The following is a 17,655-nucleotide window of genomic DNA, read 5'->3' on the forward strand; positions in this document are numbered from 1 at the left end:
CCTTTCACTTATCTCAGTAATGATGGTCAATCAGAAATCCATGACACCCCAGAACAGTAGATTGGATGATGGTTGCTGTAGTTATATGGTTGCTGGTAGTGGCGAACATAGGGCCCCTGGAGATTTATTTATTTATTTATTTACTGTACTTGTATACCGCCGTTTTTCAGCCAACTGGCGACTCAACGCGGTTTACAACAAATATACAGTCAACAGTATACAATTAAAACCATAAAAAACATAATATACTATATTAACACGTACATCACAATCCAATACATCTCCTAACTAAAATCGTGGTCCAGTTTCGTCATCCATGTTACTAATCCATAATCAACACATTCATTGCACCGAATTAACCAAATGCCTGCTCGAACATCCAAGTTTTTAGTCTTCTTCGGAATACCATCAGCGAGGGGGCTGATCTTACCTCCATGGGAAGGGCGTTCCATAGCCGAGGGGCCACCACAGAAAAGGCCCTGTCCCTCGTCCCCGCCAGCCGCACCTGTGAAGCAGGCGGGATAGAGAGCAGGGCCTCCCCAGAAGATCTTAGGGTCCTGGCGGGCTAGGAGATGTGTCCCCCATGACATTCCGCTGCTTCCTGCTCCGCCGGCCAGAAGCGAGGTCAAAGAACCCCTAACAGGCTAACTGGAAGTCTCAGAAGTAGACGCTCTGTGCCAGAGTTCTGTTGTTTTGGCCTACAGACCTCTGGCACAGAGTGTCTACACTACACTACAGCAAATGTTTCATCTTCGGCTACTGCATCTGGCCGTGCAGGAGCCGAGGATGAAACGTCCTTCTCAGCATATGGCCCCATAACTCTCTGTATGCAGCCGCATGCAGTCATGTGTCATCGAAAATGGCTATGTGTGTCAGCGCTGACACGCATGTCATAGGTTCGCCATCAAGGGTCTAGTGTCTAGATCCAGGGAAGTAATGCCCTAGAGACTAGGACATGGAACAATGGCTTCAAACTACAAGAAAGGAGATTCCATCTAAACATGAGGAAGAACTTCCTGACTGTGAGAGCCATTCAGCAGTGGAACTCTCTGCTCTGGAGTGTGATAGAGGCTCCTTCTTTGGAAGCTTTTAAACAGAGGCTGGATGGCTATCTGTCGGGGGTGCTTTGAATGCAACTTTCCTGCTTCTTGGCGGGGGGTTGGACTGGATGGCCCATGAGGTCTCTTGCAACTTATGCAGAGGCGGCCCTAGGTAATTTTCAGCAGTAAGCAAACAGTATTTTGGCGCCCCTCCCCTCCCAACCAATCATTGATATAGATCTTCTGTTCGTCATGGGAGTTCTGTGTGCCATATTTGGTTCAATTCCATCATTGGTGGAGTTCAGAATGCTCTTTGGTTGTAGGTGAACTATACATCCCAGTAACTACAACTCGAATATGTCAAGGTCTATTTCCCCCCAAGAGCACCTCAAGAGTGCCCCTGGGCAATATCAACTATACTGCGAATGCTTACTTTGTGCAATGGGTTGAGCCGCCCCTGACTCTATGATTCGATGATTCTACGACCCAATGTTCCCCAATCAAAGAAATCTTACCAGTTGAAGCAGAACCCACCGGGGAGTTTATTCAAACTGGCCAGAAAGGATGTCAGCTAGTAGTATGCTGCTCAAAGAAGCTGATATGTTTGATACAAGCAAAACATACATTTGTATACTGTATGGTCAATCACGGAGCATTCCCAGCTTCCGATGGAGATTTTTGATCTCCAATGGATGATGGGATATCTGATTGGATAATCAGTTTTATCTGTATTGGTGTAGAAGGGCCTTGGATTTCCTCCAATAAAGCTTTATTAAAGTTCCCACTATACATAGCCTGCCAATTACAGCTGTGAAAACGACAACAGTGAATGCACATCAAACCAGTGAGAGAACCGACTGTACCTTTCCACCAATCAGACAATATATTTAATTTTGAATGTCCATAAAATACTGATGTCGGTGAATGAAAGGCATGTTGGATTTGGCATCCTCCCGTGGCATTCTTCTTTGATCAATGAGGCAGTTAAATGCAACCTCCCATTCTCCTCTTCTCTTTGTGTGTCTCAATTCGGAAACATTGGAGCTGGCACAGAGCAAATTAACAGGATTGGTTAATATAATATAGGACATATAGGATTGTGGCGCAGCTGGCTGAGTGTCAGCTGCATTAAGATCACTCTGACCAAAAGGTCACGAGTTCGAAGCCAGCCCGGGTTGGAGTGGGTTTCCAACCAATTGTGTAGCCTGTTGTCGACCTTTGCAACCCGAAAGACAGTTGCATCTGTCAAATAGGAAAATTAGGTGCCACCTTAAAGTGTGGGTAGGCTAAATTAACTGATTTATGAGGCCATAAAAAAGACTCCAGCAAAGCATTCCAGCGGGGAAGCATGCGGGGAATGCGGAAGTGCTTCATCAGCGTCGCAGATGGACGATGAAAGCGACAGCTCCTCGGGCGGCCAGAGAAAAGTTATATAGCCTCTTTGTATGTTTGTATGTCAAAAATTGGCATTGAATGTTTGCCATGTATGTGTACACTGTAATCCGCCCTGAGTCCCCTGCAGGATGAGAAGGGCGGAATATAAAAGCTGCAAATAAATAAATAAATAAATAAATAATACAGGCCATTTGTCATAGGAGTCGTTAATCAAAAGCATGACGAAACATCCAACGTTTTTAATTCCTTACGGAATGTGGCTAGGGAGGGTGCCAGCCTAATCTCCCTGGGAAGGGAGTTCCAGAGACGAGGGGCCACCACCGAGAATGCCCTTTCTCATCCCCACCAACCGTGCATGAGACAGGGGTGGGAGTGAGAGAAGAGCATCCCCGGAAGATCTTAAAGACCGTGTGGGTTCGTAAGGGAGGAGGCGGTCGCGCAGATAGGCAGGTCATAGGGTCACAAAAAGGCTAATGTGCTGGGATTATCAGGCTGGATGTGATATAGTACATGCTTGGTATTTTGCTGCTTCCTCCCCCCCAAATAAAACAAATGTACAACTACTCTCTTTTTAGTATAACAGGAGCTCTGTGCAAGCAGGCTAGGTTTCCTTGGCAATCCCTGCCCTGCTAAAGCGCTTTGAAATCTTACAACATTATGAAGCCAGTAATTACCTCCTCCTTTTTCTGATTCATTTTCATCAGCAGACGCCCTGCAGAGCTGGAAAAACAAAACAAAAACCAACCCAAATCCCACAATGTACTATTGGAGCTGTATGGTTAACAAATACCCTTTGTTTTCATTTGTTTTACTATTGGAATAGCCCTATTACTCAAAACTACTAGGCTTTACCTCCTGCTGTCCCAATAAAAGGAACATGCAGCATTTTACAGGCACAAGCACTGATTTCTTCCAACTGATTTTTCTCATTCTCAAGATGGCATTTTGGACCTCACCTGCTCTTCCTCTCCACATCTCTTCCCCGCAAGCAAACGAATGCTCTTATCCTGAAAATTACCAACTGGGAGCAAAGCTCATATGATACCCTTGCCAGAAACAATACATGCTTCTATTTACTTAAATGTAGTGCTTTTCTTTCCTATGTCAAGCAAGAAAATCAAAATATGAAAGAAGCAACCTTCTTCCTTGCAAAATTACATTTGGCTTTGTGAGATAAATGATTGGAGGAAATCAGCCTCGGGTTTCCACTAGTTACTTGATGCCCCTGGGTCTAGTCTAGAAATGTTGAACTGCTTGCTAATGGAGGCACGTTCCACGGGAAATGCTGATAGAATTACAGAACAGAGCAATCTCTCCCTAAATCCTGACTGCTTCCAGGAACATAAGAACATCGAGAGAGAGAAAGGAACTGGTGAAAGATGCCAGGCAAGGAAACTAGGGGTACATCCTACTCTGGAGAATGAATGCAATTTGTTCTCTCAGTTCTTGTGGATTTTTTCGGGCTATATGGCCATGTTCTAGAGGCATTTCTCCTGACGTTTTGCCTGGATCTATGGCAAGCATCCTCAGAGGTGGCGTCATAGATGCAGGCGAAACGTCAGGAGAAATGCCTCTAGAACATGGCCATATAGCCCAAAAAAACCCACAAGAACTGAGTGATTCCAGCCATGAAAGCCTTCGACAATGCAGTTTGTTCTGTTGCACGCTGGGCCTGTAAAGAATTTTCTTTAGAACAGGACATGCAACCTTTGCCCAGCGGGAAGCCAGGGGGCCCAAAGAGAAGTTCTCAGAGGTTTTCCACCACAAATAGTCTTTAGATGGCTTGTGAAGTACAACAAAGTCTATCTATCTATCTATCTATCTATCTATCTATCTATCTATCTATATATATATAGGTAAAGGTAGTCCCCTGACATTAAGTCCAGTCATGTCTGACTCTGGGGTGTGGTGCTCATTTCCATTTCTAAGCCGAAGAGCCAGCGTTGTCCGTAGACACCTCCAAGGTCATGTGGCTGGCATGACTGCATGGAGCGCTGTTACCTTCCCACTGGAGCGGTACCTATTGATCTACTCACATTTGCATGTTTTCGAACTGCTAGGTTGGTAGAAGCTAGGGCTGACAGCAGAAGCTCACGCCGCTCCCCGGAATCGAACCTGCGACCTTTCGATCAACAAGCTCAGCAGCTCAGTGCTTTAACCCACTGCGCCACCGGGGGCTCCCATCTATATCTATATCTATATTATTGAGGTTTTCTAGTAGCAATACATCAATAAGGTGTTAATCATTGACATATTGGTTATGCATTAAAAACAAAGAGGTAAAGGGAGGTGAGGGCGAAGGGGTCGGGTAAGGTAACTATCTGCTGGAGTGTGTGTGGGGGGGTGAACGGGAGTTCGGGAAGAGTAGGGTAGAACTCATCTAAGGGAAAATGGGGGGGGAGGTTGTGCGTGGTTTGGAGAGTGGGACGTGAAGTGTATTAGTATTTTTATTTACTCATTATGTCCCCCCATAGATTTGTTAGTATTAGTGTTGTCCTAGGAGCCCTTGGTGGCGCAGTGGGTTAAAGCACTGAGCTGCTGAGCTTGTTGATCGAAAGGTCGCAGGTTCGATTCCGGGGAGCGGCGTGAGCTTCCGTTGTCAGCCCTAGCTTCTGCCAACCTAGCAGTTCGAAAACATGCAAATGTGAGTAGATCAATAGGTACCACTCCGACGGGAAGGTAACGGCGCTCCATGCAGTCATGCCGGCCACATGACTTCGGAGGTGTCTACGGACAATGCCGGCTCTTCGGCTTAGAAATGAAGATGAGCACCACACCCCAGAGTCAGACATGACTGGACTTAACCTTTACCTTTAACCTAGTATTGTCCTCCGCTGTATTTGTCTTCTGTCTTCTTTTATTTTTTCCCATTCACCATTTCTGTTCTTAATTGCCTTCTAAATATTTCCTGATTGGAGGCCAGTCTGTTTTGCTACCTCCTGTCATCTGTTTGGTTCTTATATGTTGCGTCAATGTGTCCAAGTTCATTATATCCATTAATTTTAGTCTCCAATCGTCTAACTTTGGAATTTCCTCATTTTTCCACTTGTTTGCTAAAACTAATCTTGCTGCAGTTGCCATGTGGAAAAAGAGCTTGTCTTTATTCTTGTCCAACTCAAAGTCAAAGATTCCTAGTAAATAATACTCCGCTTTCTTTTCTATTCTTAATTCCAAGATTTTGGTTATTATTCCATGTATTTCCGTCCAGAATTTTTTTACTTTCTCGCAGGTCCACCAGAGATGGAAAAAGGTGCCTTTCTTGTCCTTGCACTTCCAGCATCCTTCAGTTACATTTTTATAGTACCTTGCTAACTTACTTGGTGTTAAGTACCATTGGAACATCATTTTAATCCAATTTCCTCTTAAGCTGTAGGAGTTGATCCATTTTAATTTTGTCATCCATATTTTTTCCCATTCTGGTATTCCTATGGTGTGGCCTAGATTGGCTGTCCATTTTGTGATGTAACTATTTATACTATTTCTTTCCGTTTTCCAGCTTAGTAGAATTTTGTATAGTTTTGTGATTCCTTTTTTTCCCGCTACCATAATCCTTTCCCATTGTTTTTCTCTATTTTCAAATCCTTCTTTTTTGTCTTTATTGAATGGCTCGTTTAGTCGCCTATGTTGAAACCATGAAGTACAACGAAGTCTTTTATTAATGAACAATCAAACAGAAACTTCTCTTGTCTTCAGTAAAGTTAAGCAAATGATTCCAAGCTTTGAGGCAACTGATGAATTCCTACTCTTGCCCACGAAGGACAGGCAACTGTTTTCAATAACTTCTTCTTTAGAGGAAAGTCTCCTTTTTAACTTCTCCTAGGCTGACTGTAATCTAACCCTTACTGATGTGGGCTCCGCTACCGGGTCGAACTGCGTCTCGAACGCTGAGTGGACCTACCAGTAAGGCAGTAGACTCTCCAGCTGGATTTCTTTGGTCTTTAGGGCTGTTTTCCTGGAAATTATTTGGAGACTCTTAAGACTGTTCTCCCCCGGAAGGTCCTCAAAGCTTTGGGGAGGCTTCCCTGGAGTTCTCTGGTTTGCTCTTAAGACTATTTTCCCCTGGAACATCTTAAGAGTTGAAGCTTTCATACAGCGGAAGCTTGCACACGTCCTGTACATAGCTTTCCTTGCTGAGAATAACTAAAAAATGGCTCCCTTCCCTTCCCAATTGCCCTGAGCAAGGGGCGGGACCAAAACGTAACGATGATGGACAGGTGACTTGTCCTATGACTGCAACCAAAGGAAGCCACCTTTCTGCAGAGTCCCTGAAACCCAGGACTGCAACCAACATTTAATACAAAGCAAATAAAGTTGGAGCTCCTGGTACAGCTGTATCAGAACAGTTTGCTACCACTTTAACTGCCAGGGAGTTTGCTGCTGCACCAGCAGCTCAGTGCTTTAACCCACTGCGCCACCGGGGGGGGGGGGGTCCATAACTGTGATATTATGTGTTAAATTTGTGTATTGTATATCGCATTGTATGTTGTAATTATTAGGCATCGAATTTGTGCCTTTGTAAGCCGCCCTGAGTCCCCCCAAATAAATAAATAAATAAATTTGTTAAACAGTTAATTAAAACAGTTAGTTAAAACATGCCAGTTAAAATCCAAATCCAGGTCCGGGTCAATTCATTATCATGCGTTGCTTAAATCTTCTTCTCACATTGCTGCTATTCAATGGTCGAACGCTTGGTCCCATAGCCAAGTCTTGAGTTTCCTTCTAAAAGACAGGAGGGAGGGGGCCAGTGTGATGTCCCTGGGGAGGGAATTCCACAGACAGGGGGCCACTGCTGAGAAGGCCCTGTCCCTCGTCCCCACCAAAATTTGGGGACCAATTCAAATATATTCTAATATTGCTTTAAATTGGGTAGAATTTAACTTCCCCATTTATTTATTTATTGTCGTGTCAGGAGCAACTTGAGAAACTGCAGGTCGCTTCTGGTGTGAGAGAATTGGCCGTCTGCAAGGACATTGCCCAGGGGACACCCGGATGATTTGATGTTTTATCATCCTTGTGGGAGTCTTCTCTCATGTCCCCTCATGAGGAGCTGGAACTGATAGAGGGAGCTCATCCGCCTCTCCCCGTATTCGAACCTGTGACCTGTCCTGCCGGCACAGGGGTTTAACCCACTGCGCCACCGGGGGCTCCCCATGAGGTTTGACTATAATTTGTACTATTTATGAAGCTTTTACCAACTTTTCTGTGAGTTTTTGTCATTTTGCCAAATTTGACTTCAGGATTGATACTGGAATGGCTTGAAACGAGAACACAAATATAGGTGAAAGGTGGCCTTGGACAATGGTGAGTCTGCCCAACAGAGACAACGGTAGATTAGACCTTTCCATTTACGTTTGCATGATATAACTAAACATGTCCTTGGAACTGATGGGCCCATTTGGTGGGAACATGGAAGAGGGCCTTCCCAGTGGCTGTTCCAGCTCTGGAAATCCCTTCCCGTTCCCAGACAGGGATCCAGGCATCCTTTAAATGTTTTTCCACAAATGGTTGGAGACTTTTTTCTCCCAAGAAATCTTTGGATCTTGATTTTGCAGGCAATATATAATATATTGGAGTCTTATTTCTTTTAATAGTTCTTTAATTTATGGATTCTATGTTTTAATTGCCTAAATGTCTGTTTATGTTCTATGTTTAATATGATTTGAACTGGTTTAATTTATAGCCATATGTTATCATTTTAGTTATTATGCTTGGTTTTGTATATACATTGGCATTGAATCTTGCCATTACTTGATGTACACCGCTTTGAGTCCTCCCAGGGGTGAGAAAGGCAGTATATAAGTGCAGGAAATAAATACTACTCATTTCAAATCTTGTTGGGCAACTGCCCTCTTGGTATGGATTCCAATGGAAAGGGCCCATGGCTTCCCTGGAGCCTCGTGTTCCACCGTTGCCATAAGAATGCAGTTCCCAACCATTCCGTCACTGAGTTGAAGTCCAGTAGATGATTCGTTTTCAGATCATTTTCAGAAATTTGTGTATCATTTTGTTGGTACTTCTCAGCTGTATCTGGAAATATGGCTCTGAGGAGACTTCTCAGAGTAAGTGTTTGACCTAGGCTTGGGCGGTTTCGTTCGTTAATTTCGTAATTTGTTATTAATTCGTATTTAAATTAGCTTACGATCCAATATTGAGCCATGCAGGAATAGTGAGAGGAGTAATTAAGATTCAAAACAATTTTTTGTAATTATTTCGTAATAATTTCCTTGTGGGAGGCTTCTCTCATGTCCCCGCATGATAGAGGGAGCTCATCCGCCTCTCCCCGGATTCGAACCTGCAACCTGTCGGTCTGCAGTCCTGCCGGCACAGGGGTTTAACCCACTGCGCCACCAGGGGCTCCATAATAACAATAATAATAGCAGTTAAAGCCTGGTTTAATCATAGCAGTCATTAACAATAATGATCATGATGATAATTATAACAATAAAACAGCAACAACACCCTGGTTTAATCATAGCTAATAACAACAACAACAACAACAATCATGCTGCTGATGGGCACCTGGAGCTGTGCTGCCGGGAGGTTGACGTCGGCCACCATCTCAGTGCAGGGGTGCTCCACCTGGAGGCGGGGGTTCAGCTCCAGGAAGTAAGGAGCCCCTCCTTCTGCGTAGAGGTACTCCACCGTCCCGGCCCCCACAAAGCCCCCACTCTTAGCCAGGCGCACTGCCCACCGCAGGAAAGAGGGGCGGGGGGAGAGTTGTGGGTCATAGCGCTACGATGGGCAAGGCTAATGCCATCCCAGCCCAAGCCAGAGGAGCCTACTTTCGCAGTTCAGTAAAATCAGAGTCCCACTCTCTTCTGCTTTGGTCATGGCTCCTGTCCTGAAATAACCCTCCTTTTTCTCTTTCTTTCTCCCATACCATTCTGGTCCTTCCTTTCTCTTTCTTTCCTTCCTTCCCTACTTTTTCATTCATTCCTCCTGTCCCCGTTTCCTTCTTTTTATTTCTGTTCTTCTTTTCCTTTCTTTCTTTTCTTCCTCTCTTCCTTCTTTTCTTTCTTCCTCCTTTTCCACTCCTTCCCTTCTTTCTTCCTCCCCTTCTCCATTACTTTCTTTCCCTCCTTTTTATCTCTTCCTTTCCTTTCTTCTCTATTTTTCTTCCTACGTGCTGTGTGACAAATGTGACTTACCTGGGAAAATTGATATGTGACTAAAGGGTTGTTCCAGTGTGCCTTCCCGGAATAATGATCCCTTAGCACTTTGTCCCTCTAAAACACTTTACATTTTTAGGTCTGCTCGTATGTCTTTCCACAAATGCCACTATCACCTTTTCGTCCATGTTTCAGCACTCTTTCCAATTTTAATTTTACATTTGGCCTTCCCACAGTTTTTAATTGTATGTTTTATTGATAATGTTATATGTTTATTGTTTATGTTTTTTTTTAATTGCTTGTATTGTTGTGATTTTTGCTTGTATTGTTGTGTTCGGGCTCGGCCTCATGTAAGCCTCACTGAGTCCCTTGGGGAGATGGTAGTGGGGTGTTGAGCGAAACCGTGAAGGGCCACCCAAGACCGGACGGTTGTGGCAGAGAGGTCAGACCAAGCGTGATCCCTGGGGAAGGCAACGGCAAACCACCCCAGTATCCTTGCCAAGAAAACTAAATGGACCAGTACAACCAGAGATATGTCGGTATGCCATTGGAAGATGGGACTCCCAGGTCGGAAGATGGCCAAAATGCTACTGGGGAGGAGCAGAGGATAAGTTCAACTAGCCCCAAATGTGATGACGCAGCTAGCTCAAAGCTGAAAGGAAGGCTAGCGGCCGACGGTACTGGAGGTGAACGACGAATCCAATGCTCCAAAGATCAACACACCATAGGAACCTGGAATGTAAGATCTATGAGCCAGGGCAAATTGGATGTTGTTATTGGTGAGATGTCAAGACTAAAGATAGACATTCTGGGGGTCAGTGAACTGAAATGGACTGGAATGGGCCACTTCACATCAGATGACCACCAGATCTACTACTGTGGACAAGAGGAACAGAGAAGAAATGGAGTAGCCTTCATAATTAATAAGAAATTCGCTAACGCAGTGCTTGGATACAACCCAAAAATGACAGAATGATCTCAATTCGGGTGCAAGGAAAGCCTTTCAACATTACAGTGATCCAAATATATGCCCCAACCACAGCTGCTGAAGAAGCAGAAGTAGATCAGTTCTATGAGGATCTGCAGGACCTACTGGATAATACACCAAAAAGAGACATTATTTTCATTACAGGAGACTGGAATGCCAAGGTGGGAAGTCAAATGACAACTGGGATCACAGGCAAGCATGGTCTGGGAGAACAAAATGAAGCGGGACGCAGGCTGATAGAATTTTGCCAGGAAAACTCGCTGTGTATAACAAACACTCTCTTCCAGCAACCTAAAAGACGGCTTTATACATGGACTTCACCAGATGGTCAACACCGAAATCAGATTGACTACATCCTTTGCAGCCAAAGGTGGCGGACATCCATCCAGTCGGTGAAAACAAGACCTGGGGCTGACTACAGCTCAGATCACGAACTTCTTATTGCTCAATTTAGAATAAAACTAAAGAGATCAGGGAAAATACACAGACCAGTTAGATATGATCTCACTAACATTCCTAGCGAATATACAGTGGAAGTGAAGAACAGATTTGAAGGACTAGATTTAGTAAACAGAGTCCCAGAAGAACTATGGACAGAAGTCCGCGACATTGTTCAGGAGGCGGCAACAAAGTACGTCCCAAAGAAAAAGAAAACCAAGAAGGCAAAATGGTTGTCTGCTGAGACACTGGAAGTAGCCCAAGAAAGGAGGAAAGCAAAAGGAAACCGTGATAATAAGGGGAGATATGCCCAGTTAAATGCGCAATTCCAGAGGTTAGCTAGAAGAGATAAGGAACTATTTTTAAACAAACAATGCATGGAAGTGGAAGAAGACAACAGAATAGGAAGGACAAGAGACCTCTTTCAGAAAATTAGAAACACTGGAGGTAAATTTCAGGCAAAAATTGGTATGATAAGAAACAAAGATGGCAGGGACCTAACAGAAGCTGAAGAGATCAAGAGAAGGTGGCGAGACTATACAGAAGATCTGTATAGGAAGGATAATAATATTGAGGATAGCTTTGACGGTGTGGTGAATGAATTAGTACCAGACATCCTGAGGAGTGAGGTTGAATGGGCCTTAAGAAGCATTGCTAACAACAAGGCAGCAGGAGACGACGGGATCCCAGCTGAACTGTTTAAAATCTTAAAAGATGATGCTGTCAAGGTGATGCATGCCATTTGCCAGCAAATATGGAAAACACAAGAATGGCCATCAGACTGGAAAAAATCAACTTACATCCCCATACAAAAAAGGGAAATGCGAAAGACTGCTCCAACTTCCGTACAGTGGCCCTTATTTCTCATGCCAGTAAGGTAATGCTCAAGATCCTGCAAGGAAGACTCCAGCAATACATGGAGCGAGAGTTGCCAGATGTACAAGCTGGGTTTAGAAAAGGCAGAGGAATGAGAGACCAGATTGCCAATATCCGCTGGATAATGGAGAAAGGCAGGGAGTTTCATCTATTTCTGCTTCACTGACTACTCTAAAGCCTTTGACTGTGTGGATCATAATAAACTGTGGCAAGTTCTTGGTGGGATGGGCATACCAAGCCACTGTTGGGGTTCAGCCTGAGTTTGAACTTGAACCTGATTCTCTGTTTGTTCCTCCTGATGCTAATGAAAGTATATTTACTGATGCTAGTGGAAATGTACCTTTTGATGTCAATGCTCCTGAAATTAGTGAGGAAGAAACTGCTGTAGGTTTGGAAAATGCCAATGTTCCTGAAATTAGTGAGGAAGGAACTTCTGTAGATTTGGAAAATGAAAGTACCAGTGTTCCTGAGAATGTTTCAGAGGGAGACCTTGAACTTTCCCTCCCTTCTGCACCTGTTAACTGTAATGACAACAGAAGGGGCCAAATTTGGGAAGACAGAAGTAAAACACTCAGTTTGCGTCGATCCTCCCGAATTCAAGAATTAAAAACATTGGCTTCAAAACAGAAGGGCGGTTCACGGAACCGATTCTTGAGTTTTAATTGCAATATGCCAGGCTGATTGCCTCAGTTCAGGCATCGTTTCAGAATTGATGAAGACCTTGGCAGTTCTCCCGGTTCCCTGGCCATAGTTTGGGAAGATTTCTAGGATATCAAGTACGGTTAGTGGATTGCTAACAGATTCCAGTATTTTCCCAGTGAGGCTTTTGGTTTTGCTTTGTCCATTTAAATTCATGTTTGCTGATTTTGCTGTGGCTTTTGACTTGCATTTTTCCTTTATTTTGTAACCATTTTTCTTCAATAAAAAAAGATTGTTTTTCACAGCCAAGTGTGGTGGATAGTTATCTTAGGGCCTCGTTCCTTGCTCTGGATTGCAACAGCCACCTTGTCTCTCTCCTGAGGAATCTGTACAATGACCAAGTCGCAACAGTCAGAACTGACCACAGAACAACAGACTGGTTCAAGATTGGGAAAGGCGTACGGCAAGGCTGCATCCTCTCACCCAACCTTTTTAACTTGTATGCAGAACACATCATGCGATGTGCGGGGCTGGATGAATGCAAAGCTGGGGTGAAAATTGCTGGAAGAAACATTAACAACCTCAGATATGCAGATGACATCACTCTGATGGCCGAAAGCGAGGAGGAGCTGAGGAGCCTTCTAATCAAGGTGAAAGAAGAAAGCGCAAAAGCTGGGTTGCAGCTAAACATCAAAAAAACCAAGATTATGGCAACAAGAATGATTGACAACTGGGAAATAGAGGGAGAAAATGTGGAGGCCGTGACAGACTTTGTATTTCTAGGTGCAAAGATTACTGCAGATGCAGACTGTGGCCAGGAAATCAGAAGACGCTTACTTCTTGGGAGGAGAGCAATGTCCAATCTCGATAAAATAGTAAAGAGTAGAGACATCACACTGGCAACAAAGATCCGCATAGTCAAAGCCATGGTATTCCCCGTAGTAACCTACGGATGTGAGAGCTGGACCTTAGGGAAGGCTGAGCAAAGGAAGATCGATGCTTTTGAGCTGTGGTGTTGGAGGAAAGTGCTGAGAGTGCCTTGGACTGCGAGAAGATCCAACCAGTCCATCCTCCAGGAAAAAAAGCCTGACTGCTCACTGGAGGGAAGGATACTAGAGACACAGCTGAAATACTTTGGCCACATCATGAGGAGACAGGAGAGCCTAGAGAAGACAATTATGCTGGGGAAAGTGGAAGGCAAAAGGAAGAGAGGCCGACTAAGGGCAAGATGGATGGATGGCATCCTTGAAGTGACTGGACTGACCTTGAGGGAGCTGGGGGTGGTGACAGCCGACAGGGAGCTCTGGCGTGGGCTGGTCCGTGAGGTCACGAAGAGTCAGAGACGACTGAACGAATGAACAACAACAAGCACTTTGTCCCTCTAAAGCACTTTACATTTTTAGGTCTGCTCGTATGTCTTTCCACAAATGCCACTATCACCTTTTCGTCCATGTTTCAGCACTCTTTCCAATTTTAATTTTACATTTGGCCTTCCCACAGTTTTTAATTGTATGTTTTATTGATAATGTTATATGTTTATTGTTTATGTTTTTATTTTAATTGCTTGTATTGTTGTGATTTTTGCTTGTATTGTTGTGTTCGGCCTCGGCCTCATGTAAGCCACACCGAGTCCCTTGGGGAGATGGTAGCGGGGTGTTGTTATTATTATTATTATTATTATTATTATTATTATTATTAGTGTGTAAGCTGCCATTTTGGAAAACCAGAAAGTTAGGCAGACCTTTTGTGGCTCTCATCGTGCAGCAGAACCAGGGGAGGAGCTATTTGCATAGGAGAGGCCTGATTGGCCAGATGCAAATGAGCAGGTGCTGAGGTACGAGAGATGGGCGGAGTCAAGAATGGCCAACTTAACATTCATTCTCACTTAGCGGGTGTCGAGGAGCTCGGAGTTAGTCATGGAGAGGTTTTGAAGTGCAGAGTAGTCAGGATTTCAACGTCCAGTTAAGGAGTGTAGGGGTTTTTTTTAGAAATCGGTTTTTAGGAGTAATATTATAAAAGCCTTTTGTGAAGGAAAGGCTGAGGAAATATATAAATAAAAGTCACAGAAAAACTATTTTTAAAGTAACATCTTCATAAGAGAATAATCAATAACCATCATTGTAACAACCAAGCATCTGTACTGAATATCTATATCTATATCTATATAAATAAAAATGTAATGTTCGTTTGTGGGATTAACAGAACTCAAAAACCACTGGACGAATTGACACCAAATTTGGGCACAAGACACCTAACAACCTAATGTATGTCCTTCACTCAAACATTGATTTTGTCATTTGGGAGTTGTAGTTGCTGGAATGTATAGTTCAACTACAATACAGAGCATTTCGAACCCCACCAACAATGGAATTGAACCAAACTTGGCACACATTTCTCCCATGACAAACTGAAAATACTGGAAGGGTTTGGTGGGCAGTGTCCTTTCGTTTTGGAGTTGTAGTTCACCTACATTCAGAGATCATTGTGGACTCAAACAATGATGGATCGGGATCAAACTTGGCACAAATACTCAATATGCCCAAATTTGAACACTGGTGGAGTTTGGGGAAAATAGAATCTTGTTATTTGGGAGTTGTAGTTGCTGGGATTTATAGTTCACCTACAATCAAAGGGCATTCTGAACCCCATCAACGATGGAATTGAACCAAACTTGGCACACAGTTCTCCCATGACCAACAGAAAATACAGGAAGGGTTTGGTGGGCAGTGTCCTTTGGTTTTGGAGTTGTAGTTCACCTGCCTCCATAAATCACTGATGACTCAATGATAGATCTGGACCAAACTTGGCACTGATACTCAATATGTCCAAATATGAACACTGGTGGCATTTGGGGGTTGTATTTGCTGGGATTTATAGTTCACCTGCAAACTTGGCCTCGTGGCCGCGGAGAGTAGAGCAGCCAGAGCAGAGGGCATCCGCAACTGACAGAGCGGCGCCGGGTGGGCGAGGCCAGGGAACGCCGGCGTTCCCTGACCACGCCCACCTGGCACCGCTCCTTCACTTTGGGACACCCTCTGCTCCGGCTGCTCTCCTGTGTGGAAGGGAGAAGCCTCCCAGCTGGGTCCTCTGCAGCTGGGAGGCTTCTCCCTTCCACACAGGGAGAGCGGCCGGAGCAGAGGGTATCCCAAATTTTCAGAGTGGCGCCGGGTGGGTGTGGCCAGGCCAGGCCAGGCCACGTGGGCCGGAGAAATGCCCGCGGCGGGCCGCATACAGCCCGCGGGCCGTTGTTTGGGGACCCCTGTGTTTGACCCTTTGGCACTGGTGGGGCAGGAGGGGGGGAGGGGAAGCAGAAAATAGAGAAAAGAATAACAAAATAACAAAAAGGGGAAGGGGGGAGTTATTGAAGGTTTAATCTAAATGGGTTTTTTTGGTCCTTTCTAGCCCCCCCCCCCACCCCCAGAAACACATCTCCCTCAGAAACATATTCCATATATTCCACGTATCTCATCCAGGGTTTTTACTGATGAGACGCTAATGATTGCTATATTGATGTTTAATTGCTGTGATGCTACTGTTTTTATCTGTCCCATATTCGTTTTGTAATGTTTTGCATTGAATCTTGCTCTTTGTTAACGGCTTTGAGTTGCCTAAGGGCTGAGAAAAGCGGTATATATATGAAGTGGGGGACGCCTGGCTCGAGAGCAGTACGTGGGAAAAAGATCTTGGAGTCCTCGTGGACAACAAGTTAAACATGAGCCAACAATGTGATGTGGCGGCAAAAAAAGCCAATGGGATTTTGGCCTAAATCAATAGGAGCATAGTGTCTAGATCTAAGGAAGTAATGCTACCCCTCTATTCTGCTTTGGTTAGACCACACCTGGAATATTGTGTCCAATTCTGGGCACCACAATTCAAGAGAGATATTGACAAGCTGGAATGTGTCCAGAGGAGGGCGACTAAAATGATCAAGGGTCTGGAGAACAAGCCCTATGAGGAGTGGCTTAGGGAACTGGGCATGTTTAGCCTGAAGAAGAGAAGGCTGAGAGGAAATATGATAGCCATGTATAAATATATGAGAGGAAGCCACAGGGAGGAGGGAGCAAGCTTGTTTTCTGCTTCCTTGGAGACTAGGACGCGGAACAATGGCTTCAAACTACAAGAGAGGAGATTCCATCTGAACATTAGGAAGAACTTCCTGACTGTGAGAGCCGTTCAGCAGTGGAACTCTCTGCCCCGGAGTGTGGTGGAGGCTCCTTCTTTGGAAGCTTTTAAGCAGAGGCTGGATGGCCATTTGTCAGGGGTGATTTGAATGCAATATTCCTGCTTCTTGGCAGGGGGTTGGACTGGATGGCCCATGAGGTCTCTTCCAACTCTTTGATTCTATGATTCTAAGTAAATAAATAAATATGATTTGTTGTAATTTTGTGCCTGGCAGGATATAAATAAGCTTTATTATTTTATTATTGGTGTTGTTCATAAGGTACATTGTTTCAAATATCATGTATATCACAAAAACGAAGCTGCTATGGGAAGAGCAATGGCCCTAAAACAGCCGCTCTCCCAAAGCATCTCCGTCCTCTTCCCTCTGACCTTGTCCTCCTCTCTCCTTTGCAGAACATCAGGAACATCTGTGACGACCTTTTTTCGTGTTGTAGGAGGAGGACATCGATCAAGGTTTATCCCCTCAGGTATCCCCCTTCCTTATTTCTTTCTGCTTGTTATAATTTAATTCACGGGTGTTTTAGTGAGCACCCTTGATCTGTTGCTAACATTGTGCTGTTTTCCCTCCTTCTCTAGCCCCCCAGAAGAAATTGAGGAGTCCTCCTCCGATGATCTGGATTTGAAGACTTGGGTAAGGAGGGGAAGGCAGGAGGATTGTACTTCTGCGAAGAGGAGGGGATCGGGATTTGAATAATGTCTCTTCTTTTTTCTTTACAGCATTTCTGTATGGTACCAGTGCCGCAGCCACGCCCGGATGACAAGCCTGAGGACCCCCTTCAGGTGGAGTCCTTTGAGTCCTGGGTAAGGAGTGAGAGTCTTTCTGGCAAGGGGAAGGGGGGGCCAAGCTTTCAGAGAAAGTCTCTGAATAATCACTTTGATCTTCTCTTTCTTTCACAGGTCACCATTACCAACCTGTCGGATGACGGGAGCATGGACGGACCATGGAGCCCGCTGCCCCAGGGAGAGAAGTAACTGTTTGGGTGGGGGT

The sequence above is a fragment of the Anolis sagrei genome, chromosome 1, assembly GCF_037176765.1.
Source record: "Anolis sagrei isolate rAnoSag1 chromosome 1, rAnoSag1.mat, whole genome shotgun sequence".
NCBI lineage: Eukaryota > Metazoa > Chordata > Lepidosauria > Squamata > Dactyloidae > Anolis > Anolis sagrei.